This window comes from Cornus florida, unplaced genomic scaffold (assembly GCF_030987335.1).
Source record: "Cornus florida cultivar Cherokee Brave unplaced genomic scaffold, ASM3098733v1 CherokeeBrave_3.0.0_Hap2_Chr09, whole genome shotgun sequence".
Classification (NCBI taxonomy): domain Eukaryota; kingdom Viridiplantae; phylum Streptophyta; class Magnoliopsida; order Cornales; family Cornaceae; genus Cornus; species Cornus florida.
Genome location: NW_026775579.1, coordinates 75149723 through 75170877, shown reverse-complemented (window position 1 = coordinate 75170877; position 21155 = coordinate 75149723). Strand labels below are relative to the sequence as shown.

Sequence of the window (21155 nt, the reverse complement as noted above, 5' to 3'; positions counted from 1 at the left end):
AAAGGCCATGAGAAAGAAATCGATTTCCATACTTTGGTTATTGCAATTTATCTCATTGTTCGTTCCGCAGAAAGGATCTAGAAATTGGACTTGATCTCTACGTTATTTGCAATCACAGATCGAGGTATTTATATCTAACTAGTATTTATTTATGCATTATAGACTATGTGAAAATAATGAAGTTTTAAGATCCTGGAATTCATGTTTATTTGTAATGAATGGTTTGCACGAATAAATTAAATTTTACAGACAACTCAACAAGTTTGTTGGAGAAACAATTTGATGAAGAAAATGGTGCCTGGAGTACTGTAACTACTACCTACTGATATCGGCCATACGTACGTTGTTGTCTAAAAATTGTTATGGCTCAAAAAGTGACACTGGAATGTTCACAAAAGAAGTGCGATAAAAGATACTTTAATCATGGAAAATTCATACTTAAAACTTGCATTTTTTATTTTTCACTTCCAAGTTGAAACAAAACAATAGCTGCATATATAAAACTATTAATATTCAGACAATTGATCTCCATAACAATTACATAACAGAAAAGGAGATAAATTAGTCCGCAAGTAATTCCGCCAGGTCAATGTCCAGACAGGTTCAGATGTAGTTTCATCGCTATGCACGAAACAATCATCTCCCACCATGGATAGGCAATATTGCATGTTCCCTCGAGCTATCAAACTTTGCATTTGTAGCACTACTACCACCATATTCATAGGCATCGGATGTCTCACCAAGAAAGGACTCAAGTCTCTTCCAAATTCAATGCTATGTCAACCCATGGATGTTTCTCTATCCTTAGTCCGTCCAATTCCATTGCTACTTCCTTCATAGTAGGTCTCTCCTCCCCCTTCAGGTTTAAGCATCTCCTTGCAATCTCTGCAACTTCCTTAAGCTGCTCAGAATTTCCTTCACACACTAAATGATCCTCAAGGACTTCAAGCCAGCGATCCTCTTTCAACAAAGAAAGAAAATACGTAGCTAGACTCGTCACCTTGTCTGGCCTATCGAAAGAAAGTGTTTTCTTTCCGGTTAGTAGCTCCACAAGGACTACTCCGAAGCTATAAACATCGTTTTTCTCTATCAATTGGCTTGTGTGGAAGTACTTGGGATCCAAGTATCCAAGGGCTCCTTGAACCATTGTAGATAACTGAGTTTCGTCCAGCGAAACCAACCTTGACGCTCCAAAGTCAGACACTATTGCAATGTAGTTATCATCTAAGAGTATGTTTGCAGACTTGACATCTCTATGGATGATCGGGATAGAAGCTGCAGAGTGCAAGTATGATAGAACCCCAACAGTTTCTGCTGCTACTCTTAAACGCGTATCCCAAAAAATAGCGGATGCATCGCTTTTATTATGGATTTGGTCAAAGAGGGTGCCAGTGTTGATGAACTCATAAACTAATAGAGGGACCTCTGCCTCTAAACAACAACCCAAGAGCTTTACGACATTTTTGTGGTTGATCTGAAAGAGTACAATCACCTCGTTTATGAACTACTCAATTTGACTTTGATCAACTATCCTGGACTTTTTTATAGCAACTATTTCTTCGTCTCTTAAGTAGCCTTGGTAAACTATTCCAAATCCTCCTTGGCCAATAATTCTGCTTTCGTCATAATTGTTGGTAGCCATCTCAAGCTCTTCCTTGGTGAAAATTTTGACTGTTTCAGTGGATCCTTCTCTTCCAGAAAATTGTTGCCGTAACATTAAACCACCATTTTGCTGAAAGAATTTTTCTTTGATCTTGATGAGCTTTCTTTTCTTCATCCCAAAGTATAACCAAAAGTAGCCCACAAGCAAAACTATTACCACTGCAGCAATACCTATTGAAATTAAAAGTGAATTAAGTTTCTCTTTTTGGCAAGTAATCTAATTAAGTTATGAATTAAATATTGAAAATGCAAAAGAATATTATAGAGTTTACAGTCAAGGAAAACTTGGAAGAACCGAAGCAGTATATTTAAGCCCATGCATGGACAGATTGAAAAGAATTTAATCACCAAAATATTTGGGACACCATTACATGTTAAGGATTTTAAATTCATATTAATCATGGAAAAGCTCACACCAATATTCAAAATCTCTACACAATTTTTTTTATTTATTTTTATTTTTATGAAAGTTAAAGCAAACACACATCCACTATCCACTTGTCCTTGGTGAGACTTGAACCATACATAAATTATACCATTAGATTATAAGTCAAAGGATAATATCTATTTGCCACTTTCTCACCTCTTTTCCTCTTTACAAATTTGAATTGACATAATATATAAAATGAATCTAGTATACTTACCGACAGTAAGTATTATCACAACTAGTTGATCAACAACGCAACGTCCTTCTCCATTTGTTCTGTAATCCCAATGATATCCCTTGGGGCAAGAACATTTAAAATTGCCTGGAGTGTTAACACAATTTTTTGGGCACTTGTTGAGAGGGTTCTCACATTCATCAATATCTGCAAAAAACAAAGAATTAATTAAAGCATCTGTGAAGAATTAAAACATTTAGAAGCGATGAAATTGAAGCTATGAACCAAACATGATAGAATATGGTGAAAACGTTACCTTGGCAACCATCGGACAGGTATGGTTACCTTGGTAACCTTAAAGGCATCTACAGAGATACCCAGGACCGTTATCTGGATCATCACACACGCTATAAATAGCTTTACATGCATAACTAGTCATGTTCTTCCGAGCCTCGTTGCATGTCTCATTTCCAATGGTCCAATCCAGCACCATCGGGAGTTTGTCTCTGTGCGGCAAATCTTGAAGAAATTGTTTGGAGAAGTTGAACTCATCTTGTTGGACCACAAAGGCATAGCTACAGCGATTGGAGTCGATTATAGTTGTATGATTGTAATTGTAATAGCTACTTAATCTCAGTTTAATATCGATCGTCCCTTTTGGATCAATAGGTGTCTGGCAACAGCCAACACCAGAACAAGACCCCTCAGTGATATCATCCATGCTGTCACATATGGACATGCACCCGGTTGTGTAATTCTTGTCCCCTTTATCGACTCTAACAATGGCGTAAGTGTCACAGACTCACACCCAACTGCTATGAACTTGTTTTGGGTGTTAGAGATGAAAATTTTGATGAGCCAGAATTTGGGAGGGTCGACGTAGGAGAGCCTGTTACCCTCCTCAGCATAGCAATTGCGAGCTATGAACTGCAACACATGCATCTGACCTTCGAGTGATATTTTGGTAACGTTTATCTTACTCTTTCGTAGAAATAGTTCGGGAGGATCGAAAGAGTGGTCACAGGTGGTGAGAAAATTTTCATCTAGATAACAGTCTGGGGTCATGCCGAATGGGTATGGGACGCTTACATCCCCGCAATGATCACCACAGCCGGGTTTGGCTATAGGTATTTTTGTAGGTGCAGCAGTTGGTGCTGTGGACATTAGTGTCAACAGCACCAGCAGGGAGATTTGCACAAGCATCGCATGGTGCAAGCCCATTATGATAACTTTCTAAGATCTAATTTTTGGTGTGTACAAAGTCACAAGCCTTTCCGTCCTTGTATAGGCACTCTATAGGAAGACCTTGTCACTGCAATGCGACAACATACGAAATATATATATATATATATTAAATTTCTCTGCTCGGTTTGATTTGTAACAATGGGGTTGTTATGGCTTGTACTTGCTTTAAAGTCCTCTGATGTTATTTTCATTTTCTTTATGGCTTGTACATATATGCAACTCCTTTTTTTTTTAATTTTTAAAATTTTTTTCCTGGGCTAAAACTAGTAGTTCATTGTACCATTTTCCAGTCGCAAAAGTGGCTTGAGCAGTTGAGTGTAATGTGTGACATATATCATATATGCATCTCTTGTTTAGGCTATTGTTGAATATTTTTGAGGGACTTGGTATTACAAGGGAAAAGTATAAGGCCTAATTGTCTTGGTCAGTCAACGATAAAAATTTATGGAAAACTCTTTAATTGACTTTTTCTTTAGTGGAAAGTTTAAAATTGAGCTGGAATTGACTTGTGGTGGGGTGTATTTATTTATTTATTTTTTTCATGTCCAAACACTGATCTTAATCTCCATGGAAAATCCTTCATTCAAAGTACTGTAATTTTTAGATTGTAGATTCTTATGAATTGTGTTAATTTATAACAATTTCATGATAATCATAAAACATAGTGTTATACTTGGGCCATATGTGGCAACAAACTTTTACTGAATGGTTTATTAATTTTCTTTGTGACATTATATTTTTAGGTGATAATCTATCAATTTGAACGAAAGCAATAATTGTTGGATTCGGGAGTGTATGGAGGACCGCAACGGGTTGTATGGAGGACCACAATGGTCTAGTTAACCATTTAATTGTTGGATTCGGGCTGGGTGTTTATGGGTCATGGGCTTGTTGCACTTCAGCATTGTATTTCTATCATTTGGGCTCCATACCTTATTGGGCCTGAATTTTTACCTTCGTACTTATTTATATAATAGAGGCAAATTTTGCACTAGGCTTTGAAATCAGGCGTTGCTCAATATGTAGTGTTTTTTAGTACACTTAACGGTAATTAAAATTGGTTATCCAAACTTCACAAGCTTTCAGGCTGCCTTAATCTATTAACTATGGTGGAAAAAGAACAATAGAAGATTTTTTAAAGTTGGGATTGTTGTTTTCGAATTTTATTTTGTGGAATCTAGTCATACCCATTGATATCTAACTTTCATGAAGAGAAGAGGGACGTGGATATGTTTGTTTAAAGAAGTTTGTTGCTCTAAAATTTATATATAAGAGTTTCATAATCCTTCTTAGTGTCAGTATAAGAATAACTCACTAATTGGAAAGTACTTTTTAAGAATTTCGTACCGAAATTTCAAGACATTCTAAAAAAAATTTATCAATCAAGTACAATTGCAAAATCTCTTCTTTATTATTTTTAATTTTTATAAGGTTAATCTTGTTTTTTTTTTTTTTTTTTTTTTTTTTTTTTTTTTTTTTTCAGTTTTTCAGTTACAACGCACTTAGAAGGTTCTCAGAAGTTATCATGGAAAATTCAGCCTTACAGTTCACTTCAAGGACGGAGCCAGGATTTCCCCCGGGGGGGGGGAAGAAAAATGAGAGAACTTTAAATAGAAAAAGTTAAAAGGTTTCAATTGAGGAAGGAAATTTTGACTTTTTCAATTAAGGAAATTTATGGAATTTGAAGAGTAAAAGAGAAAATAAAGAGATAATTTTATTAATCAAACAAAATTCAGGAGGGAGGGGGGAGGGGGCATAATGAAATTTTTTTAAAAAATGACCACATATATTATAGAGTGCGGGCCAACTCAGGGGACCTTCATTGGCTCCGTCCCTCTTCACTTATCTTTTATTTCTCACTGTGAAGTTAGACGAACGCATAACTACATGTATATGAAACTAAAAAAAATTCGGACAATCTTCCTGCCTAACTATAACGATCCGAACCCGAGGGTTTGAATCGCTAACCGGGTTCTTACCCAAATCCGAAGTCATCTAAAGGCACTATGGTAAGTGCTAAAACCGATACATAATGTACGTGTCATCCCAAAACTTATACAAAACAAATGAAATCACAAATATAAAAGATAATAAAATAGTCCACTAACCCATTCAAACCTATGGAGAAACGTCATCTGTCACTTCCTTCCCGTGACCTGAAAAATATTAAAATGATGAGGTGAGTATAAAGCTCAGTTAGAAGCGTCTAAGACACACCTCTTACAACATCGTGAATCCATACAATAAATAGGATACGAGAGAACGAGATCATATTTTGAGAAAAACAAGCAAAGTAACGATAATAATTAACAAATACATACGTAAGTCGTCTAATTACCAAATGTACAATGTATGCCAATGCAATGTCATGCCATGCAATGTCGTTTCCCATTTCCAAAACAATACCGTTTCAACTTCCAAACCATTAGTGTAATCCGACCCAAGGCACCTCAAATGCATCATGAATGGAGGGTTGACTAGCTATCCACGACCACAAGGCACCTCTAAGGCGTTGCATCCGGCCTAGTTAGCTCAACCATACTCCCTTTTAGACCACACTAACACCAAGGACCACTAGGCGCCTCCTAAACGTCCAGTTTTCATAAACACTTTCAAAAACGTTTCCCTAAAATAATTTCATTGGTTTTAAAAAAAATAATTTTTCCATTTTTCTTTCCCAATGTATGCATGAATGCTTCATACTTCACAATTTACCATAATTTTCACATCATCAAACCTTAATAACATTCCATACTAAAGAAGAATTTTCTCATGAATTTATAGCATGCTTTAAGTCAACAAAATTTCTACAATTACTCATATTAAATAAGGACATAATTACAAAAGAATGCTTTCCATATCCAATCAACAAATCATACACACATATATTATTTACACATAACACCCATAGAGATACATATCATATATCTAGCATCATGGCAATTTCTCAAGAAAATTTACAATAAATACCATACATTCCATCTACATATCACATTATTAAGGAAAAACCTAACATTTATTTTCATAATTTCAACATCACTTTTCTTAACAATTAAAAATCATGGAACACCTAAAATGTCAATATTAAGCATGTATCTTCACTACCAAGTATATAATCATAATCATTGGTTCAATTAACATATATAATACATTCATCACCTTAATTACATACCACCATAACAACATAGGCAAAATTGCTAAAATCAACCATGCTTAGAATCAAATTAAAGGGAAAAAACTCACAAAAGGTCAAAGAAAACATGAATTAGAACACCCCTACCTCACTTAGATGCAAAAACCCCCAAATGGGTCTAAAAATTTGAAATCCCTAAAGTGCACCAAATGAGGAATTGCTTATATCAACGTGTGGATCGCGCTGTGCTCTCCGATTTGCCGCAAACGGCATCCAAAAATTTCAACAATTGATAAAGTAATTGAAGAGTGAGTTTGAGATCAAAAGAAAAAGTGAAAAAAAAAGTGAGGGGAAGAGAGAGCTTACGGGGAGAGAGAAGAAATGAGACCAAATTGGTCTCTTGGCCACAAATTAATGTTAGTGGTGGGTCCAGCACAAATGAAAATTGTTTTTCTTTTAAATTTTTTTTTTTCCACTACAAATATATACATATGTAAATAAATTACAAACATTACACTAACAATTGCATAACATAAGATAAGATATAAAAATATAATTATATATAAATCTCTATCAACATATCCTGAGAGAATGGAAAGAAATAAAAATTAAAGTATTGTGAGAGCACAATGGCAAAAATGCCAACAATAATAATAATATTATATATTTTAATATTTTTAGTTATGAATGAAAAAAAAAAATCTATAACTACTCACTGTATAAAGGGTTAAGTGCAAAAAATCCTCCTACAATATAGATTATGTGAACAAATATTAGTCCCTCCTTTTTGAAAATATACATTTCAGTCTATAATATTTAAAAAATATGCAAATAAGCCCTTTGATCACTTTTTGGCAAAAAATAAATCTGAAAATCCAATATTACCTTTTTTTTGTTCCTATTTTGCCCCTAATTTCATCTTCTTCTCTCTTCCTTCTCTCTCATCTCCACCAATGAGCCATTCCTCCCACCACCATTACAGGCCATCACCCCCACCACCGTTACAGGCGACATCCTTCGGAGAGAGAAGTGATGTTTCGAAACACTAGCAAACCCACTACGCGAATCCGGGTAAGACAGAGCGTGAAGAGATGATGATTTTCCGGCTGGGTCACACAAGATGGTGGTAAGCACCGGCAGTAGGTGGTGATCATCGGAAGCTTGTCTGCATCTCGCGACGGTTTCGTGAAGGAGGTGGTTAACATTGGCGACAGATGGAAGAGCACCGGAAAAACGTTGTAGAAGAAGGAGCGGGAGGGCGCGTGAAGGGCGAGTCAGATTTACTCACAGGAGCATCTGGCGTGTGGGCGAGTGGTTGGTGATGATGAACTTGGAAGAAGGGGTTGAGTTTGCCTGTTACAGTAAGCTTCCGGCGAACGAGGAACTCGGTGATGATGTTTGGGCAGCAGTGGACTGTATAATTGATTGGCAAAGGTGACCCACGTGGGAGGCAAGGACACCGGAGAGATTGAGCCCAGAGAGCTGATGTCGTTGTCTGTCAAATGTGGAGATTATGATAGGTTGGGTTCTTTAGATGATCTTGGCTTGGTGTGTTGGGTATCAGGTGGTGATGAGGTTGATGACGGTGAATTTGCTGAAGGGGTTGAGTTATATTCGGTGGTGACTTCGGTTTCGACGTACTCCAACGACGACCAAAACTGAAGCTCACAGATGCAGCGATGGGTGGAAAAGAGACAAAACGATAATTTTAAATGGCTACATTTTAACATATTAATTGACATAAGGGCATTACAGTAGGGTTTATTTGTACCAAATGGATAGTACAGGGGTTTTATATTATACAGGGACTTTCTTGCACTATATTGATAGTACATGGGTTTTTTTTACACTTTACTCTTATATAAATTACTAAAGTACTTTTTTATTTTAATCATAATAATTTTGTTTTATTAAACCTTATGAGATTTGTTTAGTTAAAATTATTTATTAATTTTTTAAAATCTTTCATCAAGTAAATAATAATATATATTTGCGAAAATAGAATCAAAGTATTCAAAAAAAAAAAAAAAAAATCAGAAATTAAATTTTGAAAAATGGAAACAATTACTAGAGAAAAACTAATTTTATTTCTCATATTAGTTTTCCATCTATTTATTTAGGTTGCACTTTTTTTTTTTGAATTATATATTTTCAAGATTTATGTATATAGAAACAGTAGATCAATATTTATATAAAAAAATATATAACAGTTATTTATAATTTTTTCAAAATTTACATAATACTAAGTGGGCCCCCAATTCCAGATTCCTGGTTCCCTGACTACATGGAAATTATGCTCGAGAGAAAAGTATATGGTGTAATTGTCTTGGTCAGTCAATGAAGGAAGGGGTAAAGAACTGTCCATTGAAATTATGTGGTCTACTTTTTTTTGCACAGAGCAATTGGTTTAGATGCATGTTCACCTCAGAAATTCTCACATTTTCCATGTATGTCCAATAATTGAAACTTTTACCTTCCGAAAAAAAAATAATAATTAAAACTTTATCAAAGCGATGATATCGACCTGAAATTAAAACTTTGATAAGTGATAATTTCAAAGCCTAGTCCATTTCTTTTTCATTTTCCTTCCTATTAGAGGCATCATTTTCATTCCCAACTCACCTATCAAATTTGGACAGATATCAAACGTACATAGCCTAAATCTTAAATCAGCTTAGAATTCTACCTTTTTTGGCTGGACGACACTCATGTTCACACAGTTATGCCAATAGATATTATATTTGGGCTTTGGATGACTGTATATGAATATTGATGGAAATTGATAGGATAAGTAAGGAATAAATGTATTCATCTCTTGTATGTGTAAGATATTCCAGCAGATATTATATTTGGGATGGTTTTCCTTTATCCCTCCAAATAATAAGTTGAAAACCAATAATCTAATTCTGTTCACCAAAATAACTTTGGAATTAGTTAGAGAATCAAAATTTTCAGATTCAAAATTTAACAAAAAAAATAAATAAACCAAGATTAAATCCCTCAATTAACCGAAATAAGCATCCACAGTCACCTCTTTATATGTTCAAAAATTGAGGAAGATTGTCTTCCAGTGAAGAGCACAAGTAAACAGGGGCAGCCAGAAATAAAAATTGAGGTAAGTTTATCACTGATGAAAACCAATATATATATATATATATATATATAAATGAAATATTTAACTTACCAAAACATAAATGGCATATTTAATTAACTTTCCAAGTTGCAACACATCTTTTGCCTGTCATCATGTCATGCATGCATATATGTTATATAGTGATTTCTGCAGTTAAAAGGATACATCTGTGGCTCACAGGCTCTTCATCTATATCAATAATTACGTAATTTAATTGGAGTCGAACTCTCAGCCTTTCTTTTAAAAACATATACTCATATTTTAACTGGCTTATCTTGTTTCAGAGGCAAAGTTTGTTCAATCCGCAAAAGAGGCCATGAGCAGTTTAGTAATTGTAATACTGCAGAATCTTTGCCTTTAACTAGAGGTTTTTTATTTTTTTTAACAGAGTTCTTCTATAATATATATATATATATATATATATATATATATATATATATATATAGAGGGACTCCACCATTTCTGTGAGTAATATATAAAAAAGGGAAAATTACGTATAAATGGAGTCAAAGTTCCATATTTACTTAGAGGCTGAGTCAAAGTTCCATATTTCTCTAAAATGGATTGCTGAGGTGGCACATGGTTTTTTACTGTTTAGAAATTGTGGTGCCTAAAATATCCTTTCGCGAAGGTACTACTTTTTCTTCGAAGGTACTACTTTTTTGAACTGAAGGTACTACTTTTTAGCGTCCAGGTACCATGTTTTTTAAACACCCGCGAAGGTACTACTTTTTCTCCGAAGGTACTACTTTTTTGAACTGGAGGTACTACTTTTTTGAACTGAAGGTACTACTTTTTTGTTAGGGAAGGGCATTTTAGGCACCACAATTTTTTAAACAGGAAAAAAATCATGTACCACCTCAGCAATCCATTTTAGAGAAATATGGAACTTTGACTCATTCTCTAAGTAAATATGGAACTTTGACTCCATTTATATGTAATTTTTCCTATAAAAAAAGAATAGTGTGGAATTTAATTTATGTGATGGGATGGTTGGTTCCATCATCTTACTCACAAAAATGGTGGTGTCCCATCACTTTACTTGCATAAATTAAATTTGATAAATATCAAATTTAGTCTTTAAATTATTATTAAAAATAAAATCTCTAATAGTCGTGAAATAAAAAAGGAAAGAAAAACTAGATTATATTATGAGATATGATATTTCCCAATTATTATAATAATTAATTGTCAACATGCATGTTCACATCAGAAATAATTGTGGAGTTGTCTTGGCCAGTCGACAATAAAAATTTATGAAAAACTCTTTAATTGTCTTTTTTCTTTAGTGCAAGTTCACATCAAAATAATTGTTTTTAATGTATAGCACTATAGCTCCACTAGGTGGAAAGTCTAAATGAGCTGGAATTGACTTGTGGTAGGGTGTATTTTTATTTTTCATTCCCAAGCACTGATCTTCATCTCTACGGAAAAACATTCATTCCAAGGACTAATTTTTAGACTGTAGATACTTATGATTTGTGTTGATTTATAACAATTTCATGATAATTATAAAATTACCATTTTGTTATTTTAAGTTTAAATGTATATATCATTAAGTTGAGAGTTTTTTAAACTCAAAGGATAATTATGAAAATAATAATAAGTTTTGACTTTGACTTGTCAAATGAGACAACTAATTTAAAAAACTTTAAAAAATAAAAAATAAATAAATAGAAAGAGGGAATAAAATTTTTACGTGATAATCTTTCATTTTTTTATGAAAGCTATAGAGGCAAAAATTGCACTAGGCTTTGAAATTATAAGGAGCGTTACTCAATAAATAGTGTTTGAGTAAAGTTAATCGTAATTAAAATTGGTTATCCAAACTTTACAAGCTTTCGTTGGGGATTGTTGTATTCCAATTTTATTGATAATCCTAGTCGTTGTTGATATCTAATTTTCATGATGGAAAGAGTGACGAATATCTTTCTTTGTAAAGAATTAATTATTCCCCTTTTTTTGTTTTAATATATAAGAGTTTTATAACCTTTTTTTTTTTTTTTTTTTTAGTTAAAGAGAGTTTTATAACCTTTTTTAGTCTAATAGTATGAAAAACTCTCAAAAACGGATATAGTCCTTTTTAGAGCATTCGTATCAGTCTCTTTAGATCTTGGCTCTCTAAAAATGTCATTTTGACTTTTTCAATAACCATGTTAGCAGTTTTTGCTTTCCAGAAAGAGGCACTATATTAGACTTTTAGAATTTTCACTCTAAAAAAAAAATTCATAATTAATTAATTAATTTTTTCTTTTTAACTTTTTCCTAAAGACTATATTTTTTATTTTTTTATCTTATATAATGAACACTCATTATATTAATTAAAAAATAGAACTAATATTATAACTTTAAACATTATATATTATATTATCCATTATGTAGATGAAAAAATATATGACTAATATTATAACTTTAAATAATACATTATCCATTATATGGATTAAAAAAATAAGATTAATATTACACAAATTTAAAAATCACCCATTTTTGGGATTAAAAAAGTTAGTATTAATATTACATGAATTTAAACTTAAAATCCCGTAGAAATTTAAAATTTAAAGCAAAAAAAGTTTTTAAAAAAATCAATTTTTAAAGGGGAAAAAAAAGATATTTTTATTTATTTTTGGCACAATCTTTTTTTTTTTTTTTTGGACAAACGGTGCCTAAAAATATATTTTTTATTTAATGAATTTTATTTTATTTTAAAAAAAGAGAGATTAAAATCACCCATTTTTGGGTTTTTTTCAAAAATATCTGCGGCCAAACAGGGCTTATGGCCCTATTACACACCGTTGCTGCCCGATGTAAAAAAAACAAGGCTCTAAAATGATGTCATTTTATCAAGCAAAAAATTAATAAAAAATATTAAACAGCGATCGGGCTCGGGCTAGCGGTATTTTGCGAGTCAGCCTGCAAGGCCATATGGGCCTGCCCAATTTCCGCGAGCCTACTGCGGTGGATTTGGGAGCCCAAATAACAGAAAAGGCCCTTTGGCCAGAGCTCTGTGGATGCTCTTAAGGATTCCCTATGAAGCACGGACACAGATACGGGACACGGGTACGACACGACACGGATACGGCGACATGGCAAATTTCAAAAAAATAGGACACGAACACGGCGGGGATACGCCTATAAAATTATATATATATATATATATATATATATTCAAAATATAATTACTAGAATCTTGTACAGATAAATAAAACAACAACAAAGAACAGAATCAATTTTAATAATTTCATCTCTGTTATAAGAAAAATATAGACAAGACAAAACAGAAAATAAATGAAAAATAAAGTTGATCCAAATTCCAAACGAAGATGTGCAGAAGAGACATCGCTATAATGAACGAAATATGTATATGAATAAACATATATACTTTTAGTCTTTCACAAAGTTTTGTTCATGTAACTTATATATATATATATATATCTTGTTCATGAAGAGAGATAATTGAAGAAGAGGAGAGACTGAGAGAGGAGTGAAAGAAAATAAATTTTGTTTCACAGAAGTGTCGGACCGTGTGTTCGAGCCTCGGACACGTGTGTCTAATAAAAAATAATATTTGGACATTTTACAGAAGTGTCGGACACGTGTCCGAGCCTTGGACACGGGTGTCGGTATCCAAAAAGTGTCCGACACTGGTACGAGGCCTCTGAAAGGAGTGTCCGTGCTTTATAGAAGATTCCTAGTGAAATTTCAAGATATTCTAAAATTTATCCATCAATCACATACAATTTGCACAATTTTTTCTTTAATTATTGTATTGTTTTTTTAATTTTTATAAGGTTAATCTTGTCTTTGATCAGCTTATAATTTTTGTTCTCTTTTTCATTTACAGTACACCCAGAATGTTCTCAGAACTTATCAGACATAATGCTTATACATAAAACTAAAAAATTTCGGAAAATCTTCCGGCCTAACAATTGCATAACAGAAGAAAAGGCATTAAAATATAATTGTAGACATATATATTTCACAAGTAAGACATCTATGTAGTTTGCAAGTAATATGGAACTTTTGATAAAATGAAAACAGAAAAAAATCATCGCCCACCATTGATGCGCATATTTACAGGTTCGCTCAAGCTATCAGACTTGGCATTTGTACTAGTGCCACCATATTCATAGGCATCTGATGATCTCTCACCAAGCAAGTACTCAGTCTCTTCCAAATTCAATGAAATGTTAACCCATGGATGTTTCTCTGCCATCCTCAATCCCTCCAATTCAATTGCTACTTCCTTCATAGTAGGTCTATCATCCGCCTTCAGGTTTAAGCACCTCCTCGCAATCTCTGCAACTTGCTTCACCTGATGATCAGAATTTCCTTCACAAAGTACTAAATGATCCTCAAGGACTTGAAATAAGCGATCCTCTTTCAGCGAAGAAACAAAATACTTTGCTAAACTTCTCTGCTCCTCTGGCCTATCAAAAGAAAGTGCTTGCTCTCCCGTTAGTAGCTCCACAAGGACTACTCCGAAGCTATAAACATCACTTTTCTCAGTCAATTGGCTTGTGTGCAAGTACTCGGGGTCCAAGTATCCAAGGGTTCCTTGCACCATTGTAGATAACTGAGCTTGATCGAGTGGAACCAACCTTGATGCTCCGAAGTCAGACACTTTTGCAGTGTAGGTATCGTCTAAGAGTATATTTGCAGACTTAATATCTCTATGAATGATTGGAGTAGAAGTTGTAGAGTGCAAATACGATAGAACTCCAGCAGTTTCTGCTGCAATCCTTAGACGGGTGTCCCACGGAATGATGGATGCTTTCTTTTTATTATGGATGTGGTCAAAGAGGGTGCCATTGCCGACATACTCATAAACTAGTAGAGGGACCTCTGTTTCTAAACAACAACCCAAGAGTTTTACCACATTTCTATGGTTGATCTGAAAGAGTACGACCACCTCGTTAATGAACTGCTCGATCTGGCCTTTATCAACTATCTTAGACTTCTTGATAGCAACTATTCTGTTGTCTCTTAAGTAGGCTTTGTAAACTGTGCCATAACCTCCTTCGCCAATTATTCTGCTTTCATCATAATTGTTGGTAGCCATCTCAAGCTCTTCCTTGGTGAAAATTTTCACCATTTCACTGGATCCTTCTCTTCCAGAAAAGTGTTGCCTTAACATTAAACCACCATTTTGTCGAAAGAATTTTTCTTTGATCTTGATGAGCTTTCTTTTCTTCATTCCATAGTACAACCAAAAGGTGACTGCGAGCAAAAATGTTGCCACTGCTGCAATACCTGTTGAATTGGAAGTGAATTAAGTTCTCCTTTTTTGTTAAGTAAATAAGTATAGTGATGAACTAAATATTGAAAACTCCAAAGAAATTTATAGTTTACAGTCAAGAAAACTAGGAAGAACCGAAGAAGTATGCTGAAAATAACACGACCAAGAACACAAAAATACCTCTCTAACAAATTGACAAGAATGTAATTTACCAAATGCAAGTGTTATCACAACAGATTCCTCTTTTCTGCCTTAAAAATATGAATCTATAGATTAATTAGAATCAATATAACATACTTACTAACAATAAGTGTTATCAATAGTATTTCATCAACAACGCAACCTTCTCCACTTGTCATGCTGTCCCAATAGTATCCCTTAGGACAAATACATGTATAATTTCCTATTGTGTTAACACAATTTTTTGGACACTTGTTGTAATCTGGATCCTCACATTCATTAAAATCTGCAAAAAAAAAAAATTTAAAGAATCAATTATATAAATAAAGAACCTGTCAAGAAAACACTTACAAGTTAGAAATGCAATTAAAGGTCCTATGTAAACATGAATTTGGTACCAAAGATTGTGTAGTCTAATTGTATCTCTTTTATCTCCTAAAGAGAATGGTGGGTTTGAGTCCAAGAGCGTGTGAGATTCTTGGCAATGAAAAAAAATAAAATAAAAATAAAATTTTGAATGTGGTGAATTACCTTGGCAACCATTAGACAGGTATGGGTTACCTTGGTAACCTTCAACGCATCTACAAAGATATCCTGGACCATTCTGTGGGTCATAACACTCGCTGTGTTCTTTACATACATAACTAGTCAAGTTCTTCTGAGCCTCGTCGCATGCCTCATTTCCAATGCTCCAATCGAGCACCATCGGAAGTTTGTCTGTGTGTGGCAAATCGTGAAGAAATTGTTTGGAGAAGTTGAACTCATCTTGTTGGACCACAAAAGCATAGCTACAGCGATTGGAGTCGATTATAGTTGTATGATTGTTATAGCTACTTAATGTCAGTTTAATATCGATTGTCCCTTTAGGAAGAGGTGTCTGGCAACAGCCAACACCAGAACAAGACCCCTCGGTGATATCATCCATGCTGTCACATATGGACATGCACCCGGTTGTGTAATTCTTGTCCCCTTTATCAGCTCTAACAATGGCGTAAGTGTCACACCCAACTGCTATGAACTTGTTCAAGGTGTTAGAGATGAAGAATTTGATGAGCCAGAATTTGGGAGGCTCGTAATTGGACAGCCTGTTACCCTCCTCATCATAGCAATCGCGAGCTATGAACTGCAACACGTGCATATGACCTTCGATGAGGGATATTTTGGTAACGTTTATCTTACTCTTTCGTAGAAATAGTTCGGGCGGATTAAAAGAGTAGTCACAGGTTGTGAGAAAGTTTTCATCTAGATAACACTCTGGGGTTATGCCGAATGGGTATGGGACGCTTACATTTCCACAACGATCATCACAGCCGGGTTTGGCCATAGCTGTTTTTGCTGGTGCAGCAGTTGGTGCTGTGGATAATATCAACAGCACCGGCGGGGAGATTTGCACAATGAGTAGTGCTATACGATCCGACTTACAAAAAATCAACATAATAAAACCTTGAATCGTTTTAAAACCAAAATATATCAACTTGTCAACTGTTCATCTTTCAAGTAAACAGGCGCAAGAATTCTCAAATAGGTCACTAGCTCCGTTGATTCCTTATCGATTCCATTGCGACCAGGCCACCTGGGTCACCGGTTATGGACAGCGGATGGAGCAATACAAATGTAGAAAAGCCGAATCTCGAACCAACCAGATGGTTGCATTGAAAGTCCGTTCATGAGACAATGTTTCGTATTCGAGTTCGGTTTGTTTACAGATCACCACAGGCTTGAATATCCATAGAACCTCAACACAAAGTCAATTGTATCAAAACCGACCAAGAAAAAAAAGGCAAGGTTTCAAAGAGGCAAAGCAGATTGAACATTAACAATTTGGGTTTGAAGGGTACATATGAACTCCAGGATTATTTTAGAATCAAAACTGGTCGGATGGAAGAGAATTGAGATCATCAGCAGAAACTTTTATACGGGATCCAAATCTAGAGCTTTGAATCTGGTGGCGAAGATTAGGGTTTTCCCAAATGATTTTTAAGGAAATTTTTTGATGGATTCAGAGGAGTAAAGGAATGAAAGAGAAGGGGGAGATCGAGAGAGGAGGGCTGTGCAGAGGAGTGAGAGAAGGAGATGCGCGGTCCATAGCATACACGTGTTGAGTCAGTTTTCTCTAGGCTAAAACTAGTCGTTCGTTATATCATTTTCCATCCGCAAAAGAAGGCTTGAGCTGTAGAGTAAAAGTACGTAATATTCATATATATATATATATATATATATATATATATATATTATGAAAAAAGAAAAGAAAAGAAAATTTGATTGAGAGTTATTTCTCAGTTATGTTATAATTAATGGTCAACATGCATGCTACTACAAGAAAAACATGCTTGAAGGAAATGTATAATTGATTTAACTTATAATATAATTGGTTATTTGGTTTAGATGCAAGTTCATATCTGAAATAATTAATTTTCCGTGTGCAGCTCCACTGGGTGAGAGTTCAGTAAGGAATTATTGAGCTGGAATTTACTTGTTGGGTAGTCTATTCTTTTTCATTTTACTTTGTAGTAGAGGTATCATTTTCATTCCTATATCACCTATCAAATTTGGACTGTTTTAAAACATAGCCTAATCATAAATCAGTTTAGAAAACTAGCTTTTTTCGCAGGAAAAGTCTCATGTTCACACAATAATTTCCGCATAAATTATATTTGGGCTTTGCATGACCTAATATATATTATAAATTTATAACATTAGTGATGGAACAAGAAATAGTGCACCGGACCGATGCACAAGCACTGATCTTAATCCCTACGGAAAACTCTTCATTCAGAGGACTGTAGTTTTTCAGATTGCGGGTACTTATGAACTGGGTTGATTTATAACAATTTTCATGACAATCATAAAACATTGTGTTATGCTTGGGCCATATGTACGTGGCAATAAATTTTTATTAATTGAATTGTTTATTTTTATGTGATAATTTATCAGATTGAACAAAAGCTATAGAGGCAAAATTGCACTAGGCTTTGAAATTATATCGGGCGCCCCTTGCTCAATAAGCAAGTGTTTTGGAATGCACTTAACCATAATTAAAATTGGTTATCCAACTGTGGAGGGAAAATTTTTCCTTCAATAAGAATCGTCCATGTCACTAAAATAAAAAATTATGTTTTTAATCTTTGGATGTATTGCAGAAGCCTAGTCCTTGTCAAGCCCAAATAATTAAAGTCTTCAGTCGCCCAAGATTGCTAATATTAAACTTTTAGCCCGTCAAGCAAGCTCAGCTGGCCCAAGATATATTCGGCCCAAATGTATTGAAGATTGAATAAGTCCTAAGGATCCCACATGAAAAAAAAAGTTCTACAAAAGGAAAAGTCTAACATGGAGATAATTATAAAAGGAAGTAACTTTATAGATAAAGAATTGTATATGGAATGTATTGGAGTACAATTAAGGCGAGTCCTACCATAATTCTATTATTTTTTTTTTATATATAAATAAAGGCCTAAACCTCCAATAAAAATCATCGAGCAATATACGTTTTTCTCTGAGTAACGCTGGTTAATCATTGAGTGAGTTGTATTATTTCTTTTAATTTCTTTTATAGTGAGAAATCTTGCACCTACACCAACCTTCACAAGCTTTTATTGGCTGCTTTAGTCCGGAAAGGAACAATGGAATTTTTTTTTTTTTTTTAATGCTATAAATAATTAAAAAAAAATAAAAACAAGAAGATCTTTCTGACCGGGTCCTTTACAAGGGTCGCGATACCAAGTCAAGCTTGAAGAGTTGTGAATTTAGGGGGTGGCCAAGTTTTACATTTATAGAAAGCCACTACTACCTTTCTCTATATAAAATATAGATATGGCGAGTAGGGATCGTCCCAAGGGATTTGATGGTGTATCGAATTGTGAAACTATGGTAATTAGGGTTAATAGGTCGAGTGATCACACAATTGATTGGTTGGTTGATTAAGCTAAATTGAATTCAACTAAATAAAATAATATGAAGTAAACAAGAGAGAGAGAGGTCTTGGGGTGTAGAGATCACCACCAAGCAATACTTTTCTATACTACTAACAAGTGATCAATTGAGGGTAATGGATGTGTTGCAATATGATAAGGGTGTGTGTGCATTAGGTTGATTCAATTGACAAGGATGACAAATCAAGCAAGTATTGTCTAAACATCATGTGAAGAGCACAATATATCTAAACAATAGAGCATATATTGTCTAGACAACATGGGGATAGCACAATAAATCGAAACAAGTCATTAATCCTTCATTAAGCTCACAATCCACATACAACACAATATTAGAGGAATATGTCATTTGGACTCACAAGCATAGAACATCAAACATCAAGAGTAGATTGTCCTCCCATCTAACATTACACTACCACTACACTAAATCTACACTACTAACATGAAAATAAAGCTATCTAAACTAGGGGAGAGGCACAAACCATCAAGAATAGGCATAAACCATCAAATGAATCAAAATAGCATTCATTAAGCATATCATCTTGATAATCTCTAGATCTATAGCATCAATACACATAGACATGCATCAAAAATACTAAATCTAGGGATAAGCACATGAATATCCTACTCTAGCATACATAGACATATGGATAGAATAGAATAGTCAATTGGAAGCATTAAACCATACAAACCATGAAATAATCAAGATTTATATATACATGAATATCAAGATGTATCATACAACACTAATCCCTCAATAATACACAAGATTAGAGTATAGAAAGCATGCTTGTGGCTAACTCTAGCCCCAAGAGGATGTCTAGCCACTCATGGTAGTGATGATCCAAACCTCAAGGGCTAACTCCATGGCTGCTCCTTGTTTGTGAAGATCTCCTCCAAAGGTTGCTCTAGCTTCCTCCCTTCTTCCTCTCCAAGAATAGTCTCCAAGATGATTTTCAATGTGTGACAAGAGACTCCTTCAAAAAGTGTATCATATTCCTTATATAGGTAGGTCAAATACACCCCATGATGAGCTGTGGTCGTGCAAGGCATATTCTCCAATGATTGGATGAAGGACGGAATAAATGAGCTGGACTTTAACTTTTTCTCGCTGGAGGAAGTTCGATCGATCGAACCTTAACTTGGATCGATCGAAAATGGGTTCGATCGATCGAACTGCATCTTGGATCGATCGAAGTGGTCTGACTCCTCCGGATAATGACAAGGCTGGGATATTTTCAAGATATTTATGGGGAAAAAGACAAAAGTGATTGGTAGGCGTACAGCTGTGGATAAGATCAATCATTTGAATAGGACAAAATAGGGTTCGATCGATCGAAGGTGATATTCGATCGATCGAACTTGGAATTTCAGCAAAGGCCAAGGTTGGATCTATCGAGAAGTACTGTGATCGATCATAGATGTTCGATCGATTGAACTCTAAGTTGGATCGATCGAACTTTTCAGCTGCACAACTTTGATTCCTTTTTGCTCCTTTCTTTCTCCACTTTGCTCCCTCCTTTGGTTTATCTCAGGATTGCTTCAATTAAGCTCTTATTTGGCTGAGTTAGCTCAATTTTGGGATTAGTGCCTGAAAATATAAATAACACGTAATAAGTCTAAAACAGCAAAGTAAGATAGATAAAGGTACTAGAATGCTTAAGCTTAACGGGTTTAAATGCGCACTTTTCAGTGCTCATCACTTTCAAACCCTTGTTATCTTCTGGATGATAACTCAAGACCTCCCTTTTGGAAAGTATGAGTATGGTACCCTTAGATCACGGCTTTGTTGATGAACTGTTTGTACTTTCCTTCTCTCCTTTTTTATGTTTTTTTGTACTGTATGCCCAGCTCCTTTTATCTGGCACATAGTTTTTCTTCAATACAATTAAAAAAGAAAAAATTTAAAATTAAGAAAAAAATAAATTAATAAAGAGCTTACGCGTGGCCCGTCAACGGAATGGATTTAGATCGAATCGGATTGATCAAATTCAAATTTGGTTTGTTAAGCTAACGAATTATCGAATTAGGATCG

The 21155-nt window shown here is 34.5% G+C and overlaps 1 pseudogene; it reads right to left on the bottom strand.

Moving 5' to 3' along the window:
- Window positions 1-453: 453 nt before the first annotated feature.
- On the bottom strand, window positions 454-16515 carry LOC132272886 (wall-associated receptor kinase 2-like; annotated as a pseudogene).
- Between the last annotated feature and the right edge of the window lie 4640 nt (window positions 16516-21155).